We start from the raw sequence: 21,089 nt of genomic DNA, 5'->3' as shown, positions 1-21,089 counted from the left end.
ACACATTACGAGTATGTGTAGTTTGTAGCACAACAAAGTTTTAAGAGAGACAGAGAGCGAAGGATCAATTCAAAAAAAGAAAAATAAATAAATAAATAAATAAAAATACTAGTATTGATTGCCATAACACTAATTAAATACATGAAATGCTTAATTTGACTACTCCATATGTCTTGTTGCTCTCAGGAGGGACAGCAGAGTCTTAAGTCTCAAAAGGAACCACAAATGCAAGTAAATTTATGGATATTTTAGTGGCAAAGTGAAAAGGAAAACCACCTATAAAACCACCTAAACTATTAACAAAGTTCGGGAGGAGCATGTTTAGATAAACTACCCAATCAGTGTAAGGCTTATATAGAGAGCTGACTTACCTCTTTTCCACAATAGTTTTTCCATTATCTCTCCTCCACCCCAACTCCTCACTCTCGATTATTCCTATCCCAGCCAGGGATGGAAGGGTGGTGGAGTGCTCTGGGTTCAGGCCAAACTGTCACAAGAATATTACAATATAATATATACAATATAGTTGTTACGATACTTTTCTTTGGAGTTTTAATTGTTTATATTGCGTGCATGTCTTTTAAACAGAATCTCTCTCCTCAAACACACTGACTTGATTTCCAGTGCTTCTATTTATCCAGTAGCTCAGAAGTCATGAAACTGGGTTACATTGATGATTCCCTTTGAGATCCTTTTCCCTTTAATGTTCAAATATTAATCTGTTTACATTTAGTTGTGTCGCTTGCAAACTAAATAATGCATTTCATCCTCGTACGACAACCAAAGGACAAAAACAACAACAACAAAAAAAACAACGAAAAACAAAAAAACTCCCAACTAATTAAAATGCAAATGCTGATGAATTTAAATCAATTTCTTTGGGAGGCCTACACATCCAAATGCCAATCGAGATAAAATGATAAAATGAATTAACTGGCCATATTCAGATAACAGAGCAGCATCTGTTTATAATTAACACAGAGATGGGACATAATCGATAACTAAAACATTACCCTGCTGCCATAATCATTACTTAAACATGACTCTGATCTCACATGAGCACAGTCAATGAAATCCAGATGCAGAAACATGAAAACATAAATCGGGGGGAGAAGTGAATGTTTTCATGGGCCAAATTTACTGATCGAGCTAGTGGCTTTCAGAACTGATCAAAGGTGAACATGACTGTTTTTCAAATGTTTGTTTTCTTGGTTAAGGGAACATTATTATTATTATTATTATTTTTTTTTTTTTACAAACATTATGTGAACGTTACTTTTGAATGTACAAGTAGTAACATTCAAAAATGTCTTACAAGAACATCTAAAACATTTCAGAAATATGTTTTCCATGAACAATGTATAAATAATGTGCTAATGGTTTAAAAACATTACTAAAGACCAGGTAACTTTGAACGAATGTTCTATTAATGTTACTGATAACAATTTGCTCATAACTTTGAGAGAACCTTGCCGGAACGTTAGCCAAAGTTCTGAGAACCTTCCCTGTTGGGGTGATGTTCAAAGTCATTGTAACCTATAAAATCAAGTCAAACATATTATGTAATATGAGTAAATCAGTCTGATTACAGATCATGTTAAACCAGCGGAAGTCATGTTTAAGGGCCAAGTCGGGTAGAAATGTCTCATTAACAGCACACTCCCATTGTCACAGCGCAGGAACAGTGACGATCTGATATTTCTGAGAGTCAGAGGAGATTGGCGTGTAGGTTTATGTGCCATCAGGACGCTTAGATAAATTTTAACACATCACCCACACACACACACACCAGATGCACGCATCTCTCTGCGAGGTCCGGAGCCCATCCAGCTGGTAGTTGTCAAGGAAACACGTTGTGTTGGGTTTGAACGAATGATGAAATCTGTCACTCGTTTGTTTTGAGTAAAAACGCAGCGGCGATTAAGCCTGATTTCTGCCTGACATTCTTCTGCAAGTTTCTGCTGATTCTTTTGACAGCGTTTCCTCTCCCGTTACCTCAATATACAGCCACTTCCTCTTGGCCTGTCTCCGAATATCCTCAAGTATTCTTAATAAGTTTGTCTTGCAAACACTACACCTGCCAGATGACACTGTGCACTCCATCTCTCACCACCACTGTGAGAAACATGGGCTGCGGGTTTCTTTCTCGCTCTCACGCAGTCACGCATTTATCTTCAAATAAAATATAAGTGTGTCTCTCCAAATGTCAGCCCTGAGAGTGAGCTGTAAGATTGAGTGTCCACCAGAGAATCTGCTCAATTAGGGCTGGCCCATGAATTATGCTTTACTCATTAAAGTGCAGCCTGATGACTTTATGTAAAACATCTCGCACACTCCTGTTTTGGAGCAGAGCTATAACACACACATGCACTCAGAGAGAGAGAGAGAGAGAGAGAGAGAGAGAGAGAGTCCTGGGCCGCTCACGTAGCTGTTTCACACACTTAGACACCAGCTTCAGAGGAGGGGAAGATCATCATTATAATCATCAAGTACACACAAAAATCACATGACTTAAGAGAACGTTCTCAGAACTTTGGCTTAAGTTCTGGCAATGTTCTTTCAAAGTTAAAAATGTCTTGGTTATGATTGTAACCCCAGTTCCCTGAGAAGGGAACAAGACACTACATCAGAATGTTAATGTTCTTGTGGTTGCAGTCACGCAGAAGCATTCCCATAGCGTCAACATTCTGATGCAGCATTGAGTTCCCTTGAAAGGGAACAAACTAGAGATGCACCGAAATTTCGGCCACCGAAAATGCCATTTTCAGGGGGTTTTCTTGCCGAAAGAGAAAAAAGGTTGAAAATATGTAACCCCACCCCTCTGCGTTCAGTGATCAGGTTTCGCTCTCTTGCAGAAATATTTTGTACTTTGCAAGAGGGTCTGCTTCCGAAGATGCACAACTTCGAAGCTACTGCTCAATCAAAGCCACTAGATGACAAGCCTGCAAACATTAGCCAAAAAAAGTGTAATGGCTAATGCTAACGCTGCCAGTACGCAGAAAAGGAGACCAGTGGCTGTTTTTTGAATGGATGTCAATAGAGAAGAGGCTTCATTACACTGAGTAAACCACTTTTGTGAGGAAACAGCTTAGGCTATCATTTAATGAATTGATTGCCTTTCTGCTAATTTTCAACATGTTTTACGCTAAACTATGTTTGCTGGGAATGATATGTATATTTCACTATAATAAAAAGATTATTTTATAAGAGAAGGCAGAGTAGGTAATGTTGCGACAAGTACGACACATTTACTGCATTACCATAGTATTTAATATATTGAGTGATATTGTAAATGGCTAAAGAAAGTAGAAAATACCAATTCTTTGGCTTTCAGGTTTTGCCAGTTATGATAAGACTTAAATAGTAATGACTATTATAACTGCATGTATGCACATGACGCTGATATTATGCAGTAATGAATAAAGAAAAAATAAAAATTGAATTATTGTGTTTTGTATGTTGTTAAAGTAAAAATAAAAATTAGGTATTCTTTCTATCGCTGCCAGATTAGTCGTGTGTTGTAATGATTTATGACTCTGCTGTAAAACAATGCATATAATTAATGAATTAAATATGTATTAAATTACAATTAATGCAGTCCTACACTGTATGTATATAATATAGAAATATAATATCCAAATATAGAAAATTTATTCACAGGATCGATACGCTAATCCCCAAGAAACTGATTAACGTAAATTGTAACTGACTGTCATAAAACTTTGAGTGGCGGGCACTGATGTCAATGTCATTACACGATGGGCTGAAAGGTGCCGCACATTATCCAAGTTAGCCGTTACGCTTTCTCTAATGGTAAGAGATACATGCTGCATCCCAATTTGCATACTATCCATCCTAAATAGTATTTGAAAACAGAATTAGTGTGTCCCAAATTGCATTTTGTTGAAATGAGTATTCCAAAGATACCCGGATGGTCTTTTTTTCAGTTAGAATCCTAAATGCAGATCTGTGCACACTCTTAACAGCTAATATTGCCCACAACCCATTACGCTGTGGACAAGGATTTGATTAGAACTACATACATGAATAAAAAGTGTTAAAAAACTACAAACATGGCGGATGTGCGAGCAGAGTTTTGAGCAGAGCGGTTAAGATAAAGGGGTTTGAGTGATTAATAATCAGTAAATAACCTGACAAAAATATTTATTAAATGTTATCCACATTATATTTCATCTGTAACAGCATTGTGAACTTTTATAAGGAAAGGTTTAGTCATTAACTTTTAAATGTATCATTATGCAAACATGAGGAGAGTTCTCCGTATGAAAGACCCATGACTGGCAGATTAACGTGTGACTACATTTCTCTCCGAAATGGTATGAAATTTAATTTAATAGAATGTGGACGATTTTAACTGTGACAAGATGATTGACAGGGCAGCTTAAATGGTTACAGGTTGCTCATAACTAAGGGACAGAGTGTCCGTTAAAGAAGCAATTATGACGAAGTAGTATGTCCTAAAGCTTGCATACTCTTCTGCTACACACTCGAGTATGTATTTTTTCTTCACAAAAACAGTACATACTTTTAGGGCATAGTATAAGTAGGCAAATTGGTATGCAGCAACAGACCCTCTCAACTCCCTATAGATCTTATGTAGCCTTGCCCCTTTTCGGTGCTGCGCTAGTTGTCTTTTGACTTCCGTTTTGTATTTCCACAGTGATCTTACATATTTATGAATGAACTGTTCGTTTTAAAATCTTCCCGATCTACTGACATTTGTTAAGACATATGCTTTAAACATTACAATGTTATAAATATCTGATGAATCTCACATAGGATGCGTTTCGTTGAGTGCAAATATAAATTGTAATATTATGTTTATTTTGCATAAATATCTGAATTATCTTATATAGGATGTGTTCTGTTTAGTTAATTAACCTAGCAAAGCGCTTCAGTTTAGGGGTGTTCATCCCAGTAGTATTAATATTAATAATAATAAGCATGGTCTTCATAGAAAGTTTTACCAACTTTTTTTCTTGATTATGCGAATGTTATTGAAAATATGAAGGGAATTTTCCATTTTATCATTTTGCAAACATTAGACATAAAATAGTAGAAAATGTGTATGATGCATTATTTTAGTTTACTTTTGACAAGCTCTGTTTTCAGAGATAGGCACGGAGATGGCAATGCAGCTGATTTGCACTTATTTCATACATAGAGAGATAGACTCATTCACCTCATACAGTCATTATAGTGTATGATTTTAGAGATTTATGTATAATATTGTGCTATCCCCTGGCTCACCATCCAGCAAATACAAGGAGTGACTCTGTCTGACGAATATTTTTTCTATTATACTAGTTTTAATAGATTTACATGTTGTCTTTGTCATTGCAGTCCATTTTATTCCTCTTACCTATTTTAATGTGTGTATGTCTTTAAACAAGTTTGGGTCTGAAATAGGAAGGAGGCAGCATGGCAAACAATCAAGGTCGTTGCTCACATTACGACCATTTGGTGATCACCAGCATACTGGAAGAGTGAAGTTAACTTTGTGAACTTACCTTTCCAGTGCTTTGGATTATCACTACTGTGGACTTTTGTATATATACCGATGCACACTTCTCAAATTCACTTTGGGACTAGCAACACACTAGGATTCTTGTGGACTGTTTGGTATGGTGCAAACTCTTTTAAGAGCCTAAGTTTTCTAGTTTTATTGTGTTGTTTTAAGTTCCGTGTGAAAGTTGTAAATACTTTATTCACTTTATTTCTGTTGTCATCTCATCTTTTTAAACACTCATAACCTCTCACACAATATAATCTGACCCCATTTTAACTTATGTAAAATTGACTGGTTGGGCCAAACGTTACACTCTACCTTTTTGATACCAGACTTCTGCATCCGTATATGTAATAAATTACATACACAAACTCATATAACTCATATAACTCCTCTTCACTTCTGAGGGAACTCAATGCTGCGCCAGTTGCTGATGCTATGGGGAAGCATCCCACGGAACCCCGTGTCTGAAGCATGTGTGAAATCAGCTTATTGGCTTACGGCAGTCCAATGACATCCCACGGAGCACCCGAGCATACTGTATAAAAGAGTGCCTGTATTACACGTCATCAGCATTTTTTTTCTTCAGGAAGCTGCTTTGTTTTTATGCACATGTGAAGATAAGAGGCATTTGGAGCACGTTCAACTCTCAGGGGGACTGGATGTTTTCTCTTAAGGGATAGAATCTAGCATTTGCACAAAGTGCATTTGGCTCTTGTGGGAGTTGGAGGCACTCATGGTGATGCACTTGCAGCAGGAAGCTCTGTTGTTGTTTGATTCTTTTTAGAGTGATGAGAATCAATCATTTGCACAGAGAGTGTTCAGCTCTCGAGGGATGCATTCATTGTGATGCTTTAGCTGTGGGAAGCTCCACCCTTGTTTGACTCTCTCCATTGAGGGATGAGAGACGAGCGTCTTCACATCGCGGTTCAGGTCCCGTGGCTGCTGAGGAGGCAGGGTGGGATCAATCATTGTTGGGGTATTGAGTTCATGGAGAAATTTGCATTCAGCTCTTAGAGTGTCTCCCATGTAATTGAACTATTCATGTGTGGAGGGGGCTGTGTAATCAGCAATATGCAAGGATACCCATATGAAGACTTGTTTGCAAGCTATCGCTCCATTTGTGCTGCATCCTCTTTGAAATCTTATGCCTTGCCAATGGGAATAGTGCGAGCATGTTCAGCTCTCGAGGGAGCTGAATGCACTCACTGTGATGAGCCGCATTGAGGGGCTCCGGTCTCACTTGACTCTTTTCTTGTGGGATATGAGTCAAGTTTTTGCACCTCATGGCAGAGGCTTTGATTGCAGGATTGCAGATGGGTAGAGTTGAGGCCGATGTCATAAAGTAAATCCGCCTCTGCTTTACCACCTTGTGGCTCATGGCAAGGCATGTGCGGCGGCGAGTCAGACCATTGGGGCTCTGCACACCATGGAATCCACCCAATCTCTGCTCAGCAATGCTGCCAGAGGATGGTATCTGACCTGAGGGAGTTTTCCTGTGGATGATTTAAAGACGTAGATAGAGCTTCAGACAGCTCTACCACCCTCTCCAGCTTTTTGGGCTTGGAGATTAGAGTAGACACAGCTTATGTCTGCTTGCTTCTCTTGGAGAACCGTACTTGATGCTTACATCTTGCTTTTGTTGGGGCTTAAGCAAGAGAGTATGGACTAATGTTAGGGCGTGATTTGTGGTGAAATAATGCGATCGCAGTGAGATGAGGTGATCCAATTTCTTAACTGGTCCAGAGCAATGTTGTTGTTCAGCATGCTCCTTTGATGTAAGGTCTGCTGAGTGTAGCGTCTGGACCAATCAGACACACAATTATTCATTATATTTAATGAATTATCCAGAACTAGGAACTTCTATGGAACCCCAAGCTTGTGCCAGGTTTTGGTCTAGACCTTCCATTCACCAAAGATCCTCTGAATCCAACTGGTTCTCTTTCATCAAGCCAATATCAGCAAATATTCAACGGGAGCCTCCACAAATTGCATCAGAACAGTTTTAATTCAAATGGGTGAGACATGCAAGTATCAGACTTAGTCTCATTATGTGATACATTAAGTATCAGTAAACTGATGGTTTGCTCAAGGCTGTTGATCTGCTGAATTTCAAACAGTGCTGTATCTTCTTGCTTTCCTGTATTCTGCTTCATATCTCTCTTTCCCTTGGTAAACTGAATGCATGTATGTGTGTGTTTGTTAGTTTAGTTATGTGTTTGTGATTTAGTTAAATAAAACTTGCACACTCTTGCAAGTTGATTCTGATCTGCCAATGTCTCTGATAACGATTACAATCACAGCTACATGCTAAGAAAGTGATTATTTTTCTGTGGCCACGGAAAATATCCTTTTTGAAAAGTTGATAGATGATCAATCCTGAGTGTTCGCTGGCCGAACAGATTAATTGATTGAAATATTAATTCAGCTACATTAAGTTAATTTTATTAACTGGTTCAAATATTTATAATTTAGTATAACGAGTTATGATTAATTATTAATATTTCCCCTTTTGAGCTAATAAATATCGTTACATGAGGGCCACTGAAAGTGTTGGTTACAGTGAGATGATGCGACCCCTTCGCTTTTTTGTTCTCCCTCCAGTTTAGCACTCTGGAGTCAGGAAATGCGCCGGTGCATTTTGCTGGATTTTTTTCACATAGCATCAAAATCAACTTAAAATACTCTGTCATTTTTTTGTCATAGAGACAGAAGTAATATATCAATTGAAACTATAGAATGTCTTCTTTTATTTGTGTACACTCACATTAAAAGCTAAATGTTGTGCTTTTTGCAAAATAAAGAAAACATGTCGTCTCCCTCTGAAGGAAGTCCAATCTGATAGTCCTCAGAGGGTGTTGAATGTGGCTGCGAAGAAGAGGAGGTTCGATATATTAAAAAGTTGGTGTTATTATAAAACCTCCATCAGTTCTCCCTTCAGCGTATTCAGCTGGGAGGTGTTTTTATATAAACATTTTTCACTATGTTGGCATGCTTCCTAAAAGTTTTCAAGGAATGGACAGATTGATACAATGTAGTGGATTTTTTAAAAAATCCCCTTGTGAATGTGTTGATCCCCATCCCCTGCTTGTTGTACGTATCACAGCAGTTCAAAAACTAAATGTCCAATAAGTGACAGTAAAGGGTAAATACTGTACCGTGTTTGAAAATGTTTGAAAATGTTGGACCTACAGTAAACCTTACACTAAACCTAACCGATCCTGTTAACAAAAGTAAATGTGAAATAAAAACAGATTTGATGAAGCAACCAAGTTTACGTCAAAATTCTTTCAATTCAAATTCAAAATTAATTTATTAAAAGCTGAAAATGTCTAACTTCAATTGTCTGAAATGTACATTCAGCCCAACAATGATAAACTAGCACAGGTGTGTCACGTTTCTTGGTTTTCTCCGGTCAGACAGGCGTCAGCTGATGATCTGATGTCATGTCTCTGCTCAATTCAAACTCACTCACATTTGCAGTGGCATTTTTGGTAGAAATGCTTATTTTCCCAGAAGCTTTGAGAGCATCATCACCTTCATTCCCATTGGACTGCCAAAACAAGCAGCCGTGTGTGTGTGTGTTCACACTGCTGAGTCAGATGTGGATTAGCATATACAGCTGCTATTAGTGTGAGTGCAGGTGCAACGTCTGTTTGTCTGTCTCTATCATTATAATCCAGCTCTGAGAGACTCGTCCTGATGTTCCTGCTCCCACAAACCAACACACACACACACACACACACACACACACACACACACACTAGGAATTAATTCTTTTATTCAACAATGATGCATTAAATTGATCAAAAATGACAGTAAAGACATTTATAATGTAACAAAAGGTTTCTATTTCAAATAAAAGGTATTCTTTTGAACTTTCAATAACTTTCTTTTGTAACATTATATTCCAACAGTGACAGTTCAAAAATGGCAAAAAGCACTATAATGAATTCATATAATGAAACAAAGATTGATAAAGTCAACATATTTTACTAATAGACCTACCAATCTCTGTGTAAAAATAAAATAATTATGCTGCCATCTTTCTAAAGCCATTTTCACACCCCTGTAAATTGGCTCCAAATCTCAGGTGAAAATTGTAATTTTGACCCCCCTCTACAAAATATTGGATTACTCAGTTAATATACACCTGTGAAAGTTAATATTTTGGCTTTCATCACTATTTATGTTTGTCTTTCTACAGAAAAAAATATAAACAAAATAAAAAATTTGAGCTGGGGACCTCTAGTTGAGTTGACACGGAATGACCCTATAGCCCTTTATAATAAGACAATAGTGTCATCGTTCAGCTGAAGTCAGTTCAGTGTTGATTCACTTCAGTTTAATGACTGTGTAAAGTTCATCAGTTATGAAATGAGTTCAATTCATATATAAAATAGCTCTGTTGAAAACAATGATGTCATCACCCAGCTCAGTTCAGATCTCATCCAACAATGCCATTGCATTCAACTCAGTGATATTGCACAATATTAAGTGTGCCCAACTAAGCAAGCCAAAAGGCAACAGTGTCGGGGGGCCAGTCGTCCTCTGGCCAACGAATGAACATGGTGTGGTTAAATGATAGAGAATGTATGTATAATTAATCATATTCTAATAATAATATCTACTGACATACAACATCATTACTCTTGTGTGCTTTAACGCATGTGTAATATCCTCTAAAACACAAGTGCAGTTCAACCTGAATATCTCCTCTGCTTTCCTCCTCGATAAACGGCTGACCTAAATACTTTTTATTGGATCTCTCTCTCTCTCTCTCTCTCTCTCTCTCTCTCTCTGTCAGTCTGTTGGGGTTGTAAGGACTGGATGACAAAGCTGGTTGCCGTGGTAGTGTGCAGGTTGCCGTGGTGAGGGTGGGCGTGTCTGTCCGTCTGGGATGTGTGAGAAGCCGAGACACATGAGTCTGTTACTCTCCTGGCATCTGTGATCTGGGATATCAATGAATCAAGTACATAAGGTACCAATTTTTTAAGCACTGCACATCTATGAATATTTGCAGAGAAAACCCATTGATTGAAGATAATTCAGGAGACAATATTTTGTCAGACAAACAAAAAGTATGTAGAATGTAGTGTTTTATTTCATATTGTTCATGAATCTAACAATGTACTGCAGTCACTTTACAATCTATATATATATATATATATATATATATATATATATATATATAGGATGAGAAAATAAAACAACGTAAATATTACAAACATTAAAAAATTTTCAACGCGTTCATCAAACAGTTGTGGTAACTCGGATCAGTCTACAAACACGGTGAGTCATGTCATCCTCTCCTAGCATTGTTACCTGTTCCATTTGTCACATGTTCAGCATAGCTCTCTCTGTCAGCGACGAGGGGTTTACATGTCATAAATGTAGGAAAATAGTCAGGCTGACAGAGAGAATCTCAGAATTAGAGACACGCATCCAAACTTTAATCGAGGATAGTAAGAATGCAAGGGCTTCAGATTCTGTTTTGGATGCGACTAGCTTAGTGAACTCTGTACATTGTTCGGTTCCGGCTGTAGAGCCCACGCAGCAGGGCACTTGGGTAACGGTGAGGCGGCCTAGCCGCAGAAAACACCACTCTTCTGTTCCAATAAGAACATCAAACAGGTTCTCCCCACTCAGTGACATACCCACTGAGAATCCTGTTGAAAGTGCCCTAGTTATTGGCAATTCTATTACACGGAACGTGAAAACAGAGACACCAGCCACCATAATCACATGTTTGCCGGGAGCCAGAGCACCTGACATCAAAGCAAATTTAAAAGTGCTGGCTAATGCTAATCGTAAATACTAATCGTAAAAATTATTATTCATATCAGCACTAATGATGTTCGACTTCGCCAGTCGGAGATCACTAAAATTAACATTAAAGAGGTGTGTGAACTCGCAAGTACAATGTCAGGAGAAGTAATTTGCTCTGGTCCCCTTCCTGTTCGTCGGAGTGATGAGATAGTTAGCAGATTATCATCACTCAATGGCTGGCTGTCTAAGTGGTGTACGCAAAATAATATAGGTTTCATAGACAATTGGAAAAGTTTTTGGGGCAGACCTGACCTGTTGAAAAGAGATGGTATTCATCTCTCTCGGGATGGTGCTGCTCTTCTCTCTAGTAATATGGCACATAGTCTTGGAACTGAAACATGACAAACTGGGGCCCAAGTCAGGAAGCAGACAGACTGACTAAACCGACCATCTGCTAGCTGCCTCACGTTACAGAAGTCAGATAATTCCCAACACATAGAAAATCTTACACCTAGAAATTATCACATAGAGACTGTGTCTGTACCCCAAATTAGTAAAAACAAAAAACTTCCAAACCCATTTAATGGTAAAAATTTAATTCATGTTCAACAAATAAAAAATAGAGATAATAATGATAAACAAATGATAAAACTTGGGTTGTTAAATATTAGATCCCTTTCTTCAAAATCACTTATTGTAAATGATATTATCACAGACAATAATCTAGATGTGCTGTGTTTGACGGAAACTTGGCTAAAACCGGATGATTACATTACCTTAAATGAGTCTAGCCCTCAAGGTTATGATTATCGACACAATCCCCGTCAGAAAGGCAAAGGGGGTGGTGTTGCTGTAATTTATAGTAATATTTACAGTATTAGTCAAAAGTCTTTCAAATATAATTCCTTCGAAGTGATGGTACTTTACGTAACATTATGTAAGTTGACATTTGTGCTGGCTACTGTATACAGGCCACCAGGACACCATACAGACTTTATCAAAGAATTTGGTGATTTTCTATCAGAGTTAGTACTAGCTGCAGATAAAATCCTTGTTGTTGGTGATTTTAATATCCATGTAGATAATAAAAAAGACTCACTGGGATTGGCATTTGCAGACATTCTAAACTCTTTTGGTGTTAGACAACACGTGTCAGGTCCCACTCATTGTCGTAATCATACTTTAGATCTAATATTGTCACATGGAACCGATATTGATGCTGCAGCAGAGTGACGACATCTCAGATCATTATCTAGTCTCGTGTATACTACTGTAACAGAGTTTGTGTGTCAGGAAGGAAGAGGACAGGGTCGGCTTGACTACTGACTGCTTTATTTTACAACAAGTAAACAAAAAGTTGTGCAGACAGGCACAAAACGGTCATAAATAATAACACAGTTCACTCCGACAGTCGAGCAGATATCCAGGAGTGCAGCAGCCAGTAGTCCTTCTTTCTCTCGCTCCTGCTTCTCCTGGCGTTAAATACTCTCTCCACGCCAATTACTGAAACAAGAGACAGGTGTTTGTTATTTGCGCTTAACCCACTCACTCACCGCACGTCTCCTGCCTCTCTCTCCTGCTGCAGACTTCGCTGAACCACGCCCCCCTTGCCACATACCCCCACTGCCCGACTCGGGGAGCCGTCCAGCCTGCAAAAAAAATTAGGAGAGTGAAGAAACGGCCCGCCACACAGAGCAGCCTTTACCTGGGTAAACGCCTGCTGGCACGGCTCCGTCCATTGAACCGTATCTGGTGCCTCCTTTTTAGTAAGATCAGTCAAGGGGCTGGTGAGGTCCGAATAATTAGGCACAAACCTTCTGTAATATCCCGCCAGCCCCAAGAACTGTCTTACCTCCTTTTTGGTCTCAGGGCGCGGACAGGTCGCAACTGCTGCAGTCTTATCAATTTGGGGACGCACCTGTCCATGCCCCAAGTGGAAGCCCAGATACTTTACTTCCACGCGCCCAATTGCACACTTCTTCAGGTTGGCCGTGAGCCCGGCTCCCCTCAGCGACCTTAAGACCGCTCTCAAATGCTGCATATGCCGCTGACAGTCATTACTAAATATAATGATATCATCCAAATAGGCAGCAGCATGGGGCCGTAGCACCCTGTCCATCAGCCCCTGTAAGATAGCCGGTGCCCCAAACAGCCCGAATCGAAGTGTAACAAATTGGTGTAATCCGAACGGCATCGTGAAAGCTGTTTTTTCTCGGGATAATGGAGACAATGGGATCTGCCAATAATCCTTAGTTGCCAATAACCTTCGCCAGTGCGAGAGATTCTTTTTTTATATTCGCCTCTGGCCCAAGATCATCCTCTCCGCTAATCACCATCGCCAGCATCACTGATTCTCCCTCATTCCATTTTTTAAGGAGATTGAGGTGGTAAATTTGACGTGCTCCCCTCCTATCTGAGCGTATTACCTCATAATCAAGCTCTCCAACTTGCCGTGTGACCTCAAACGGTCCTTGCCACTTTGCAAGTAATTTTGAATTTGATGTTGGGAGCAATACAAGCACTTTATGTCCCGGTGCAAATTTACGCAAATTGGTCCCCCTGTTTAACAGCCAGCTCTGTTTGTCCTGGACCTGTAACAAATTCTCCATAGAAAGCCGCCCCAAAGTGTGGAGTTTTGTTCTCAGGTCCAGCACATACTGAATTTCGTTTTTTGATTGAGAAGGTCCATCCTCCCAAGTTTCTCTTTTGATGTCTAACACCCCTCTGGGCTGACGACCATAGAGTAACTTGAAAGGGGAAAACCCTGTGGAGGCTTGCAGGACCTCTCGCACAGCGAACAACAGGGGTTCCAACCATCTATCCCAATTTTTGGCGTCTTCCTGCACGAATTTACGAATCATTGTTTTAAGCGTGCGATTAAAACATTTGACCAGCCCGTCTGTTTGTGGGTGAAAGACGCTGGTACGAATCGATTTAATGCCCAATAATTCGTAAAAATTTGCGTAACGTCCATGACATAAACGCCGTGCCCTGATCAGTGAGGATTTCCTTGGGAATCCCCACTCGGGAGATTAAAGAAAACAGTGCGTCGGCAACACTCTTTGCGGAAATGTTGCGGAGAGCCACTGCTTCTGGATATCGTGTTGCATAATCCACAATGACTAATGCAAAACGATGTCCTCTTGCTGATCGCTCTAATGGCAATACTTGCAAGATTGATAATATTAGAGAACAAATTATAACCATGCAACCGTCTACTACAGTATCGCGTCAGACAGTGCATTGTAGTGTCCCTGAAGAAAAAATCAATTCATTTACTGCTTTAGGAGAGGAAGAATTGTCTAAACTTGTTAAATCATCAAAATCAACAACATGTATGTTAGACCCTATACCGACTAAGCTATTGAAAGAGATGCTTCCAGAGATCATAGATCCTCTTCTTAATATCGTCAATTCATCTTTATCGCTAGGATACGTACCAAAAACGTTTAAGCTGGCTATTATTAAACCTCTTATTAAAAAACCACAACTTGATCCTAGAGAATTAGTCAATTACAGGCCGATCTCAAATCTCACTTTTCTGTCAAAAATACTTGAAAAGGCAGTATCATCACAACTATGTTCCTTTTTAGAAAGAAATAGTATCTGTGAGGATTTCCAGTCAGGATTTAGACCGTACCATAGTACTGAGACTGCTCTCATTCGAGTTACTAATGATTTGCTCTTATCATCAGATCGTGGTTGTATCTCTCTATTAGTGTTACTGGATCTTAGTGCTGCATTTGACACTATTAATCACAATATTCTTTTAAATAGACTCGAAAATTATGTTGGCATTAGTGGAATTGCATTGTCATGGTTCATATCATACTTATCTGACCGTTATCAGTTTGTAGTAGTAAACCAAGAAATGTCATATCGATCACAAGTTCAATATGGAGTACCGCAAGGCTCAGTACTAGAACCGTTGCTTTTTACTCTGTACATGCTACCCTTAGGAGATATCATTAGGAAGCATGGCGTTAGTTTTCACTGTTACGCTGATGATACTCAGCTCTATATTTCTTCACGCCCATGACGAAACTTACCAATTCACAAAATTAACGGAATGCATAGCTGATATAAAAAATTTGATGACCAATAATTTCCTACTACTAAATTCAGAAAAAACAGATTCTAATTTTTGGACCAAAAACTTCTTCACATAATAACCTAGAATACTGTCTAACACTTGATGACTGCTCTGTTAAGTTTTCGTCGTCAGTTAGGAACCTGGGTGTGCTCTTTGATACCAATCTTTCATTTAAAGACCATGTTTCTAGCATCTGTAAAACCGCATTCTTCCATCTTAAAAATATATCTAAACTACGACATATGCTCTCAATGAAAAATGCAGAACAGTTAGTTCATGCGTTCATGACCTCAAGGCTAGATTACTGTAACGCTTTACTGGGTGTTTGTTCTGCTCGCCTGATAAATAAACTACAGCTCGTACAAAATGCAGCAGCTAGAGTTCTTACTAGAACTTTGAAGTATGACCATATTAGCCCAGTTCTGTCAACATTGCATTGGCTTCCTGGTAAACATCGTATAGATTTTAAAATCTTGCTAATTACTTACAAAGCACTAAATGGTTTAGCTCCCCAGTACCTGAGCGAGCTCTTAAAGCATTATAGTCCTTCACATCTATTGCGATCTTAGAATTCAGGCCAGCTGATAATACCTAGAATATCAAAATCAACCGCAGGCGGTAGATCCTTCTCCTATTTGGCACCTAAACTCTGGAATAATCTTCCTAGCATTGTTCAGGAAGCAGACACACTCTGTCAGTTTAAATCTAGACTAAAAACGCATCTCTTTAACCTGGCATACACATAATACATTATCAATTTATATTTTAAAATCTGTTAAAGGATTATTACTCGTTACATCGGAAGAAGAATGGCTTCTACGCTAATATTAGTCTTTCTGTTTATCCCAAGGTTTACTGTAGTCAACCGTATCCAGGCCGTATCCAGGTGAGACCAAGGACCTGCGCCTTGACACGACCACAACGCAGCCCTGAAGTATCAGCAGAGATTGAGTCAGCTAGAACATCCACTGTGAAGGCCTCATCAACACGACAACCAGTGGCGCAGCTCCTCAACAACCGTCCATACTGGCGTGATGACTACAATCCTCAACTGGATGGAACTGAAATAAATACTTTGAATGCTGCGATCCTATCAGACTTATGATAGCAACCCGAGTCGTAACAAAGCACTGTTCGCCAGAGGAGAACTGACCCCCCGACTAAGCCTGGTTTCTCTCAAGGTTTTTTTCTTTTTTTTTTTTTTTCTTTTCCATTTTAACACCTATTTGCCACTTTTTTGCCACCTTATGTCACCTGTTGAGTTTGGGTTCCTTGCCGCTGTCGCCTTTGGCTTGCTTAGTTGGGGACACTTGACATTTGACTTGACATTTGATATTCAACAGTGCTTTGATCTGCCTGCATTGACGCTATTCTTTAAGAGCTGCTGTGCAGCCAAAATAATGTACCAGTTATCAATGTAAAGCTGCTTTGACACAATCTACATTGTAAAAAGCGCTATATAAATAAAGGTGACTTGACTTGACTTGACTTAAAAAGTGTATAAGTCACTCGTTTTTCTAAAGAAACACTGTCCAACAGAGACACCTGCAGGTAAAGTTACAGCAGAAGTCCACGTCTCTCGTCCTTCCTCTCCCACCATAGAGGATGAACAGAGCCCCTAAAGTGTGCGGTTGGTTTAGTCAGGGGTAATTGAGAATGAATGGGGGAAAGTCACGTGAGAGGAGGCAATGCTTCCATTGCACTATGATTGGATGAAATTGTTTATTATTGGATATGATTGGTTTGTACGCTAAATCCCGCCTCTTGTTCATGTTTGGATTCCGTGGCCCTGTCAGTCTGAATTAACAAAATGATGGTTTCAATTAGCCTTTTTCACAAGAATCGGGAATCACATGATGCAGGGTAAAGTTAGTTCTGCTATGGGTCTGCAGCTATTACATTTATATGTTTTTTTTTTTGTTTTTTTTTGTTTTTTGTCAGAAACACAACTTGAACAGTCAAAAAGGTGAACCCAAATGCAGAAAACCAGATGACAGTTCTGGGGAAATGTTTTTTTTTTTTTTTTTTTTTCAAATCTTTAATTTTGATAAAACAGCAAGTCCAAGATATCACATGAAAAATCCAAAAAGTCAACTCCAAAAAATTCCTAAAAAGGTTTGATAACAGTTCCAAAAGGTAAATCCCAAAAGTCCACAAAGTAAATCCAGAAAGAATACAAAAATTTTCTCAGGAGGAGTCAAATACAAAAAACAAAAAAAAAAATAATAATAAAAATAAAAAAATAAAAATAAAGAGGAACAGTTCCAAAAGGTAAATCCAAAAAGTTCAACCCAAAGGCTTTCAAAAAAGTTCACAAAGAAGATCTGTGAGTAACTCCAAAAGTTTTCAAGAGCAAATGACAATAAAACAAAACAAAGGAACCATACCAGGTACACAGAGTAGGTTTTAGATAAATCCAAAAGGCACAGCATGAGAATGATCTAGACATGATAACTGCACGGGAAACACTGAGCAAAGTATTCAGGAGAAGGGTAACTTAAATACACAAACAGGGAGCAACGCACAGGTGACAACATTATGGCATAATGACAGGGACTGAAAACCAACAAGAGACACAATGGGGGCCTCAGGTTGATGCGCGTGAAAATCCCTGATCAATTCAAGGTCAAGGATGTCCCGGGAGGGGACCCAGGAAGGTTCCTCTGGGCCATAGTCTTCCCAGTCCACCAGGTACTAAAGGGATGTCCGAACCCAATGAAAGTCCAATATCTGATGGACCATGTAAGCAGACTGACCTCCAATGATCCAAGGAGGAGGGGGAGGTCTGACTGCGGGAGTAAAAGGAGAAGAGACGACAGGTTTGAGTAAAGACACATGCAAGGTGGGATTAACCTTTAGTGATCTAGGTAAGAATAAACGGTAGGTAACTAGATAAATGATTGAACATTGAGTCAGCTTGCTGAACTCCACACACAGTGGCAGGTTCCTAGTAGATAGCCACACCCGTTGGCCAGGACATAAGGCAGGAGCAGCTCGTTACCGACGATTGGCCTGGCGCTGATACTGCTGAGATGTCTGCAGAAGCTTGAGCCTAGCCTTTCTCCAGGTCAGTTGGCAGCATTGAACAAAGTGTAGAGTAGATGGAACTCCAACCTCCACCTCTTGGTCTGGGAATAATGGGGGTGTAAACCCGAACTGGCACTCAAAGGGAGACATGCCAGTTGCTGAGGAACACAGAGTGTTATGGGCGTACTGCCCAAATTACAAAAGATGCCCAGGATGTCAGTTTGTTTGCTGCCATGCACCTCAGTGTGGTCTCTAGATCCTGGTTCAGTCTCCCATTTTGTCCATTAGACTCTGGTTGGAAACTGGAAGACAGACTCACCATTGTCCCCAGTAGTCGACAGAAGGCATGCCAGAAGCGGGATAAAAAAAATTGAGGTCCTCTATCTGTGACAATGTCCTGTGGAATCTCTAAGACTCTGAAGACATGTTTAATGACAATTTCTGTAGTTTCCTTGGCAGAAGGTAACTTGGGCAGTGGGATAAATCTGCATGCCTTAGAGAATCAGTCCACTACTACTAGAATGGTGGAGTTTCCTTGGGATGTTCGGAGCCCGGTGATGAAGTCCATCTAGAGGTGAGACCAGGGTCGTTGAGGAATGTGGAGAGGGTGCAGCAATCCTTGAGGAGTTTGATGGGGTACCTTCCCTTGGTTGCAAGTCGGGCATGCAGCCACAAATGCCCGAGTGTCTTCCTTAATGGTAGGCCACCAAAACTTTCTCAGAAGGAAATCAAGGGTCCGAGCAGCACCAAGATGGCAGGTAAGGTGAGAACGGTGACCCCACTGAAGAACTTGGAAACGGACAGTGCTCGGGACAAATAGACAATTAGCCGGTCTCCCTCCAGGGTCAGGTTTTTGAGCTTAGGCCCTTGTTACTGTGGTCTCAATTCCCATCTAACTGGAGCCAGCACCTTGGAGCTCTGAAAGATAGTTCCTACTTGCTCCTCATGATCAGTGGGTGAGTAAACTCGAGACAGGGAGTCTGGTTTCAGATTCTTGGATCCTGGTCGATAGGACAAAGTGAACTGAAAATGGTTAAAAAAAAACAGTGACCAATGGGCCTGGCGAGGATTGAGCCTCTTAGCCTGTTGGATGTACTCCAAATTCTTGTGATCTGTGAGGACTAGGAATTGGTGTTGTGCCCCCTCAAGCCAGTGCCTCCACTCTTCCAATGTGAGCTCGACCACCAACAGTTCTTGATCCTCCCACATCATAATTTCTCTCAGCTGGTGTTAATCGATGTGACAGGAAGGATGAAGCTTGTTGTCCACCCCTCGCTGTGAAATAATGGCTCCCACTCCCACATCTGAGGCATCCACCTCCACCACAAATGGCCTTTCAGCATCAGGGAGAGTCAGAACCAGAGCAGAGGTGAAACGGCACTTCAGTTCCTTAAAAGCTTCCTCTGCCTCAGAAATTTAGGGCTTTTGCCTTTGGTGAGAGCTGAAAGAGGGGCTGCTACTGCACTAAAGTTCTGCACAAACTTGCGGTAGAAATTTACAAACCCCTAAAATCATTAAACTTCCTTCACTTTCCATCTGGATATTACTTGGGGTAATAATGAATCCTAGGAACTGCACTTCAGACATATGGAACTCACATTTCTCTGGCTTAATGTACAAATCATTATCCAGGAGGCGACGGAAGACTTTTTGAACATGTTTTGTTTGTTCTTGCAAGGATCCAGAGAAAATCAGAATGTCATCTAGATTGACGAATATGAACTGATTTAACATGTCCCAGAGAACATCATTGATTAGGGCCTGGAAAACAGCTGGAACATTAGGGAGTGCAAAGGGCATAACTTGATACTCATAATGCCCTGTAGAGGTGTTGAATGCCATTTTCCATTCATCTATTTGTCTTATGTGCACCAGATGGTAGGTGTTGTGCAGATAAAGTCTGGTGAAAATTGAGGCTACATGAAGCAACTCAAAGGCAGTGGACATGAGGGGTGGGGGTAGCGGCTTCAGACCTTGATTTTGTTGAGGCCTTTGTAGTCAAAGCATAGGTGAAGGCTGCCATATTTTTTTGCCCACAAAGGAAAAACCTCACCCCAGCAGGGGAGGTAGAGGGCCTGATGAACCCCACAGCAAGGGCTTCCTTTATTTAGCCATCCATAGCTGCCCGCTCTGGAGGGGATAGTGAAAAAATACGGCCTCTAGGGGGAATAGTGCCTGGAATCAGATCAATGGCACAATCATAGGGCCGATGAGGGGATAACGTGGTGGCCCTGCATTTGCTGAAAACCTCTTGGTAAGGATGATACATGGGGGGCACTCGAGAGAGGTCAAGATGTTCTTGGGACTGAGGAGAAGCATCTGGGAACTCAAGAAGATGCATGTGGCAAGGCGGGTCCACTCTCAAGGACAGTGTTGGTGGACCAGTTGATATGGGGGTTGTGCCGAAGAAGCCAGGGCTAGCCCAGGATTAAAGGGAATGCGGAAGACTGGATGAGATAGAAAGAGATCTCCTCTTGATGTTGAAGAATGCCGAGACGTTGTGGGAGTGTTTGCTGAATGATTTCTCCATGGCCTAGAGGTCGCCCATCCAGGGCAGTAACAACCTGGGGAGATGAAAGGGACTTAGAGGGAAGGCTTAACTTTTTGGCTAAGGAAATGTCCATAAAATTTCCAGCTGCACCGGAATCCACCCAAGCCTGCAGAGAATAT

The sequence above is a fragment of the Megalobrama amblycephala genome, linkage group LG14, assembly GCF_018812025.1.
Source record: "Megalobrama amblycephala isolate DHTTF-2021 linkage group LG14, ASM1881202v1, whole genome shotgun sequence".
In the NCBI taxonomy this organism is placed as follows: Eukaryota; Metazoa; Chordata; class Actinopteri; order Cypriniformes; family Xenocyprididae; genus Megalobrama; species Megalobrama amblycephala.
The sequence above is the reverse complement of the archived record's forward strand: the minus strand, read 5'-3'. Positions refer to the sequence as shown.